Source organism: Idiotropiscis lumnitzeri, chromosome 9 (assembly GCF_059441095.1).
Source record: "Idiotropiscis lumnitzeri isolate Australia: NSW breed Sydney's pygmy pipehorse chromosome 9, RoL_Ilum_1.0, whole genome shotgun sequence".
NCBI lineage: Eukaryota > Metazoa > Chordata > Actinopteri > Syngnathiformes > Syngnathidae > Idiotropiscis > Idiotropiscis lumnitzeri.
The window spans coordinates 20,121,470-20,129,396 of record NC_142399.1 but is presented as its reverse complement, the minus strand read 5'-3'; the positions used below and the strand labels follow the sequence as shown (position 1 = coordinate 20,129,396).

The following is a 7,927-nucleotide window of genomic DNA, read 5'->3' as shown; positions in this document are numbered from 1 at the left end:
GAAGATGCATCAATTACTTAATACTACCTGTTGTAAATTCCAGTCTATATCAGTTGTCTGTCCCAATAGCACAAATCTGGTAACTCAGTTGGCAAAGTGGAAAACTGTTGTGGTTCCACTCCAAAATATTGAGGTAACTATTTAAAATGCAGCTCTAAGGACATTTTACTGGATTTTAAATCTTAATCAATTTTGAAAAAATGAAATAAAAATCTGTTGCTACTTCATCAAAATCCACTAGTCGGCCATTCTAACACCCAAGGTAGGCACTCCCAACAATGCAGCTGAGTAGAGCATCCCTTCGGTAGCTCAGTTGGTAGAGCGGAGGACTATAGAGTGAGCAAACTTACATTCATTCATCTGAACGCGATGGAAGTTCTAATCGGAAATCCTTAGGTCGCTGGTTCAAATCCGGCTCGTAGGAACTATTGCAGGGTTTCCAATTTTAATCCAAAACTGTAAATAAAAATCTTTGGCGAATTTGTCTGAATCTACTCAAGTCAATTTATATCTGGTTTCTCCCAACGTCATGAGTAGGGACTCCCCAAACCAGAGTGAGTTCCAGCAATCCTTTGATAGCTCTGTTGGTAAAGCGGAGGACGAAAGTAATTCCGAGGACAAGTCCTTTGCTCCCTGATTTTCATTCGGCTCAAAAGATGTTGCCCAGAATTTCAAATCAATCAAATATTGTAACTAGAATTAGAAATCCCTTTCATCCTCCCAGAGCCAAGGCTGGCGCTCCCAATTGGGAGAGCATCTAAATATATGAAGAACATGCCACAATTACTGAATACTACCTGTTGTAAAATCCAATCTATATCGGATGTCTGTCCCAATAGCACAAATCTGGTAACTCAGTTGGCAAAGTGGAAAACTGTTGTGGTTCCACACCAAAATTTTGAGGGAGCTATTTAAATTGCAGCTCAAAGGACATTTTCCTGGATTTCAAATTGTAATCAATCTTGAAAAATTAAAAAAAAAATCTGTTGCTACATCATCAAAATCCACTTTTCAGCCGTCCTAACACCACAGGTAGGCACTCCCAATAATGCAGACAAGAGGAGCATCCCTTCGATAGCTCAGTTGGTAGCGCAGAGGACTGTATAGTTTGAAAACTGACATCCTTTTGGCGGAACGCGATGGAAGTTCTAATTGGGAATCCTTAGGTCGCTGGTTAAAATCCGGCTCGAAGGAACTATTACCGGCGTCCCAATTTTAATTCAAAACTGTAAATAAAAATCTTTGGTGAATTTGTATGAATCTACACAAGTCGAGTCTGGTCTATCCCAACGTCATGAGTAGGTGCACCCAAAACCAGAGTGAGGTCCAGCAATACTTCGATAGCTCTGTTGGTAAAGCGGAGGTCTTAAGTAATTCCGACCACAAGTCCTTTACTCCCTGGTTTTCATCCGGCTCAAAGGATGTTGCCCCGAATTTCAAATCAATCAAAAATTGGAACTAAAGATCTGATGCAAAATCATCCTCCCAGAGCCAAGGCTGGCCCTCCCAATTGGGAGAGCATCTAAATATATGAAGAACATGCCACAATTACTGAATACTAACTGTTGTAAATTCCAGTCTATATCAGTTGTCTGTCCCAATAGCACAAATCTGGTAACTCAGTTTTCTAAGTGGAAAACTGTTGTGGTTCCACTCCAAAATATTGAGGTAACTATTTAAAATGCAGCTCTAAGGACATTTGACTGGATTTTAAATCTTAATCAATTTTGAAAAAATGAAATAAAAATCTGTTGCTACTTCATCAAAATCCACTAGTCGGCCATCCTAACACCACAGGTAGGCACTCCCAACAATGCACATGAGTGGAGCATCCCTTCGGTAGCTCAGTTGGTAGAGCGGAGGACTGTAGAGTGTGCAAACTTACATTCATTCAGCTGAACGCGATGGAAGTTCTGATCGGAAATCCTTAGGTTCCTGGTTCAAATCCAGCTCAAAGGAACTATTGCAGGGTTTCCAATTTTAATCCAAAACTGTAAATAAAAATCTTTGGCGAATTTGTCTGAATCTACTCAAGTCAATTTATATCTTGTATGTCCCAACGTCATGAGAAGGGACTTCCAAAACCCGAGTGAGTTCCAGCAATACTTCGATAACTCTGTTGGTAAAGCGGAGGATTTAAGTAATTCCGAGCACAAGTACTTTGCTCCCTGGTTTTCATCCGGCTCAAAGGATGTTGCCCCGAATTTCAAATGGATCAAATATTGTAACTAAAGATCTGAAGGAAATTCATCCTCCCAGAGCCAAGGCTGGCCCTCCCAATTGGGAGAGCATCTAAATATATAAGGAACATGCCACAATTACTGAATACTACCTGTTGTAAAATCCAATCTATATCAGTTGTCTGTCCCAATAGCACAAATCTGGTAAGTCAGTTGGCAAAGTGGAAAACTCTTGTGGTTCCACACCAAATTTTTGAAGTAGCTATTTCAAATGCAGCTCAAAGGACATTTTACTGAATTGTAAATCTTAATCAAGATTGAAAAAATGAAATAAAAATCTGTTGCTACTTCATCAAAATCCACCAGTCCGCCATCCTAACACCACAGGTAAGCAATCCCAATAATGCAGACTAGTGGAGCATCCCTGCGATAGCGCAGTTGGTAGAGCGGAGGACTGTAGAGTGTGAAAACTGACATCCTTTCGGCGGAACACGATGGATGTTTGAATTGGAAATCCTTAGGTTCCGGGTTCAAATCCGGCTCGAAGGAACAATTGCAGGGTTCCCAATTTTAATCCAAAACTGTAAATAAAAATCTTTGGCGAATTTGTCTGAATCTACTCAAGTCATTTATATCTGGTATCTCCCAACGTCATGAGTAGGGACTCCCAAAAGCAGAGTGAGTTCCAGAAATACTTCGATTACTCTGTTGGTAAAGCGGAGGATTTAAGTAATTCCGAGCACAAGTACTTTGCTCCCTGGTTTTAATCCGGCTCAAGGGATGTTGCCCCGAATTTCAAATCAATCAAAAATTGTAACTCAAGATCTGATGCAAATTCATCCTCCCAGAGCCAAGGCTGGCGCTCCCAATTGGGAGAGCATCTAAATATATGAAGAACATGCCACAATTACTGAATACTAACTGTTGTAAAATCCAGTCTATATCAGTTGTCTGTCCCAATAGCACAAATCTGGTAACTCAGTTGGCAAAGTGGAAAACTGTTGTGGTTCCACTCCAAAATATTGAGGTAGCTATTTAAAATGCAGCTCTAAGGACATTTTACTGGATTTTAAATCTTAATTAATTTTGAAAAAATGAAATAAAAATCTGTTGCTACTTCATAAAAATCCACAAGTCGGCCATCCTAACACCACAGGTAGGCAACTCCCAACAATGCAGATGAGTGGAGCATCCCTTCGGTAGCTCAGTTGGTAGAGCGGAGGACTGTAGAGTGTGCAAACTGACATTCTTTCAGCGGAGCGCGATGGAAGTTCTAATCGGAAATCCATAGGTCGCTGGTTCAAATCCGGCTCGAAGGAACTATTGCAGGGTCTCCAATTTTACTTCAAAACTGTAAAGTAAAATCTTTGGTGAATTTGTCTGAATCTACTCAAGTCAATTTATATCTGGTTTCTCCCAACGTCATGAGTAGGGACTCCCCAAACCTGAGTGAGTTCCAGCAATCCTTTGATAGCTCTGTTGGTAAAGCGGAGGACGAAAGTAATTCCGAGGACAAGTCCTTTGCTCCCTGATTTTCATTCGGCTCAAAAGATGTTGCCCAGAATTTCAAATCAATCAAATATTGTAACTAGAATTAGAAATCCCTTTCATCCTCCCAGAGCCAAGGCTGGCGCTCCCAATTGGGAGAGCATCTAAATATATGAAGAACATGCCACAATTACTGAATACTACCTGTTGTAAAATCCAATCTATATCGGATGTCTGTCCCAATAGCACAAATCTGGTAACTCAGTTGGCAAAGTGGAAAACTGTTGTGGTTCCACACCAAAATTTTGAGGGAGCTATTTAAATTGCAGCTCAAAGGACATTTTCCTGGATTTCAAATTGTAATCAATCTTGAAAAATTAAAAAAAAAATCTGTTGCTACATCATCAAAATCCACTTTTCAGCCGTCCTAACACCACAGGTAGGCACTCCCAATAATGCAGACAAGAGGAGCATCCCTTCGATAGCTCAGTTGGTAGAGCGGAGGACTGTAGAGTTTGAAAACTGACATCCTTTCGACGGAATGCGATGGAAGTTCTAATGGGAAATCCTTAGGTCGCTGGTTGAAATCCGGCTCGAAGCAACTATTGCAGGGTTAAAAATTTTAATCCAAAACTAAATAAAAAATGTTGGCGAATTTGTCTGAATCTACTCAAGTCAATTTATATCTGGTATCTCCCAACGTCATGAGTAGGGACTCCTAACACCAGAGAGTTCCAGCAATACTTCGATAGCTCTGTTGGTAAAGCGGAGGATTTATGTAATTCCGAGCACAAATACTTTGCTCCCTGGTTTTAATCCGGCTCAAACGATGTTGCCCCGAATATCAAATCAATCAAAAATTGTAACTAAAGATCTGATGCAAATTCATCCTCCCAGAGTCAAGGCTGGCGCTCCCAATTGGGAGAGCATCTAAATATATGAAGAACATGCCACAATTACTGAATACTACCTCTTGTAAAATCCAATCTCTATCTGTTGTCTGTCCCAATAGCACAAATCTGGTAAATCAGTTGGCAAAGTGGAAAACTGTTGTGGTTCCACACGAAAATTTTGAAGTAGCTATTTCAAATGCAGCTCAAAGGACATTTTACTGGATTTTAAATCTTAATCAAGATTGAAAAAATGAAATAAAAATCTGTTGCTACTTCATCAAAATCCACTAGTCGGCCATCCTAACACCACAGGTAATCACTCCCAATAATGCAGACTAGTGGAGGATACCTGCGATAGCGCAGTTGGTAGAGCGGAGGACTGTAGAGTGTGAAAACTGACATCCTTTCGGCGGAACACGATGGATGTTTGAATTGGAAATCCTTAGGTTCCTGGTTCAAATCCGTCTCAAAGGAACTATTGCAGGGTTCCTAATTTTAATCCAAAACTGTCAATAAAAAACTTTGGCGAATTTGTCTGAATCTACTCAAATCAATTTATATCTGGTATCTCCCAACGTCATGAGGAGGGACTCCCAAAAGCAGAGTGAGTTCCAGAAATACTTCGATTGCTCTGTTGGTAAAGCGGAGGATTTAAGTAATTCCCAGCACAAGTACTTTGCTCCCTGGTTTTAATCCGTCTTAAAGGATGTTGCCCCGAATTTCAAATCAATCAAAAATTGTAACTAAAGATCTGAAGCAAATTCATCCTCCCAGAGCCAAGGCTGGCCCTCCCAATTGGGAGAGCATCTAAATATATAAGGAACATGCCACAATTACTGAATACTACCTGTTGTGAAATCCAATCTCTATCTGTTGTCTGTCCCAATAGCACAAATCTGGTAAATCAGTTGGCAAAGTGGAAAACTGTTGTGGTTCCACACCAAAATTTTGAAGTAGCTATTTCAAATGCAGCTCAAAGGACATTTTACTGGATTTTAAATCTTAATCAAGATTGAAAAAATGAAATAAAAATCTGTTGCTACTTCATCAAAATCCACTAGTCGGCCATCCTAACACCACAGGTAATCACTCCCAATAATGCAGACTAGTGGAGGATACCTGCGATAGCGCAGTTGGTAGAGCGGAGGACTATAGAGTGTGAAAACTGACATCCTTTCGGCGGAACACGATGGATGTTTGAATTGGAAATCCTTAGGTTCCTGGTTCAAATCCGTCTCAAAGGAACTATTGCAGGGTTACTAATTTTAATCCAAAACTGTCAATAAAAAACTTTGGCGAATTTGTCTGAATCTACTCAAGTCAATTTATATCTGGTATCTCCCAACGTCATGAGTAGGGACTCCCAAATGCAGAGTGAGTTCCAGAAATACTTCGATTGCTCTGTTGGTAAAGCGGAGGATTTAAGTAATTCCCAGCACAAGTACTTTGCTCCCTGGTTTTAATCCGTCTTAAAGGATGTTGCCCCGAATTTCAAATCAATCAAAAATTGTAACTAAAGATCTGAAGCAAATTCATCCTCCCAGAGCCAAGGCTGGCCCTCCCAATTGGGAGAGCATCTAAATATATAAGGAACATGCCACAATTACTGAATACTACCTGTTGTAAAATCCAATCTATATTGGATGTCTGTCCCAATAGCACAAATCTGGTAACTCAGTTGGCAAAGTGGACAACTGTTGTGGTTCCACACCAAAATTTTGAGGTAGCTATTTAAATTGCAGCTCAAAGGACATTTTCCTGGATTTCAAATTTTAATCAATCTTGAAAAAGGTAAAGAAAAATCTGTTGCTACATCATCAAAATCCACTTCTCAGCCGTCCTAACACCACAGGTAGGGACTCCCAATAATGCAGACAAGAGGAGCATCCCTTCGATAGCTCAGTCGGTAGAGCGGAGTACTGTAGAGTGTGAAAACAGACATCCTTTCGGCGGAGCGCGATGGACGTTCTAATCGGAAATCCTTTGGTCGCTGGTTCAAATCCGGCTCGAAGGAACTATTACCGCCGTCCCAATTTTAATTCAAACTGTAAATAAAAATCTTTGGTGAATTTGTATGAATCTACACAAGTCTAGTCTGGTCTATCCCAACGTCATGAGTAGGTGATCCCAAAACCAGAGTGAGGTCCAGCAATACTTTGATAGCTCTGTTGGTAAAGCGGAGGTCTTCAGTGATTCCGAGCACTAGTCCTTTGCTCCCTGGTTTTCATCCGGCTCAAAGGATGTTGCCCCGAATTTCAAATCAATCAAAAATTGGAACTAAAGATCTGAAGCAAATTCATCCTCCCAGAGCCAAGGCTGGCCCTCCCAATTGGGAGAGCATCTAAATATATAAGGAACATGCCACAATTACTGAATACTACCTGTTGTAAAATCCAATCTATATCGGTTGTCTGTCCCAAAAGCACAAATCTGGTAACTCAGTTGGCAAAGTGGAAAACTGTTGTGTTCCACACCAAAATTTTGAAGTAGCTATTTCAAATGCAGCTCAAAGGACATTTTACTGGATTTTAAATCTTAATCAAGATTGAAAAAATGAAATAAAAATCTGTTGCTACTTCATCAAAATCCACTAGTCGGCCATCCTAATACCTCAGGTAGGCACTCCCAATAATGCAGATGACTGGCGACTCCCTTCGATAGCTCAGTTGGTAGAGTGGAGGACTGTAGAGTGTGAAAACTGACGTCCTTTCGGCGGAATGCGATGGAACTTCTAACCAGAAATCCTTAGGTCGCTGGTTCAAATCCGGCTCGAAGGAACTATTACAGGCTTTCCAATTTTAATCCAAAACTGTAAATAAAATTTTTTGGCGAATGTGTCTGAATCTACTCAAGTCAATTTATATCTGGTATCTCCCAACGTCATGAGTAGGTGATCCCAAAACCAGAGTGAGGTCCAGCAATACTTTGATAGCTCTGTTGGTAAAGCGGAGGTCTAAAGTAATTCCGAGCACATGTACTCTGCTCCCTGGTTTTAATCCGGCTCAAAGGATGTTGCCCGAATTTCAAATTAATCAAAAATTGTAACTAAAGATCTTATAAAAATTCATCCGCCCAAAACCACGGCTGGCGCTCCCAATTGGGTGATTATCTAAATATATCAGGAACATGCCACAATTACTGAATACTACCTGTTATAAATTCCAGTCTATATCAGTGTTCTGTCCCAATAGCACAAATCTGGTAACTCAGTTGGCAAAGTGGAAAACTGTTGTGGTTCCACTCCAAAATATTGAGGTAGCTATTTAAAATGCAGCTCTAATGGCATTTTACTGGATTTTAAATTTTAAGCAATTTTGAAAAAATGAAATAAAAATCTGTTGCGACTTCATCAAAATCCACTCGTCG

At 40.3% G+C, this 7,927-nt stretch overlaps 2 non-coding genes across 2 annotated transcripts; both read left to right on the top strand.

The window, feature by feature from the left end:
* Positions 1–298: 298 nt before the first annotated feature.
* Positions 299–424, top strand: trnay-aua (transfer RNA tyrosine (anticodon AUA)). The gene is made up of 2 exons: positions 299–335; positions 389–424. It is a non-coding gene; the product is annotated as a tRNA-Tyr (tRNA).
* A 6,788-nt stretch (positions 425–7,212) lies between these two features.
* trnay-gua (transfer RNA tyrosine (anticodon GUA)) lies at positions 7,213–7,338 on the top strand. Its single transcript has 2 exons — positions 7,213–7,249; positions 7,303–7,338. It is a non-coding gene; the product is annotated as a tRNA-Tyr (tRNA).
* Positions 7,339–7,927: the final 589 nt, after the last annotated feature.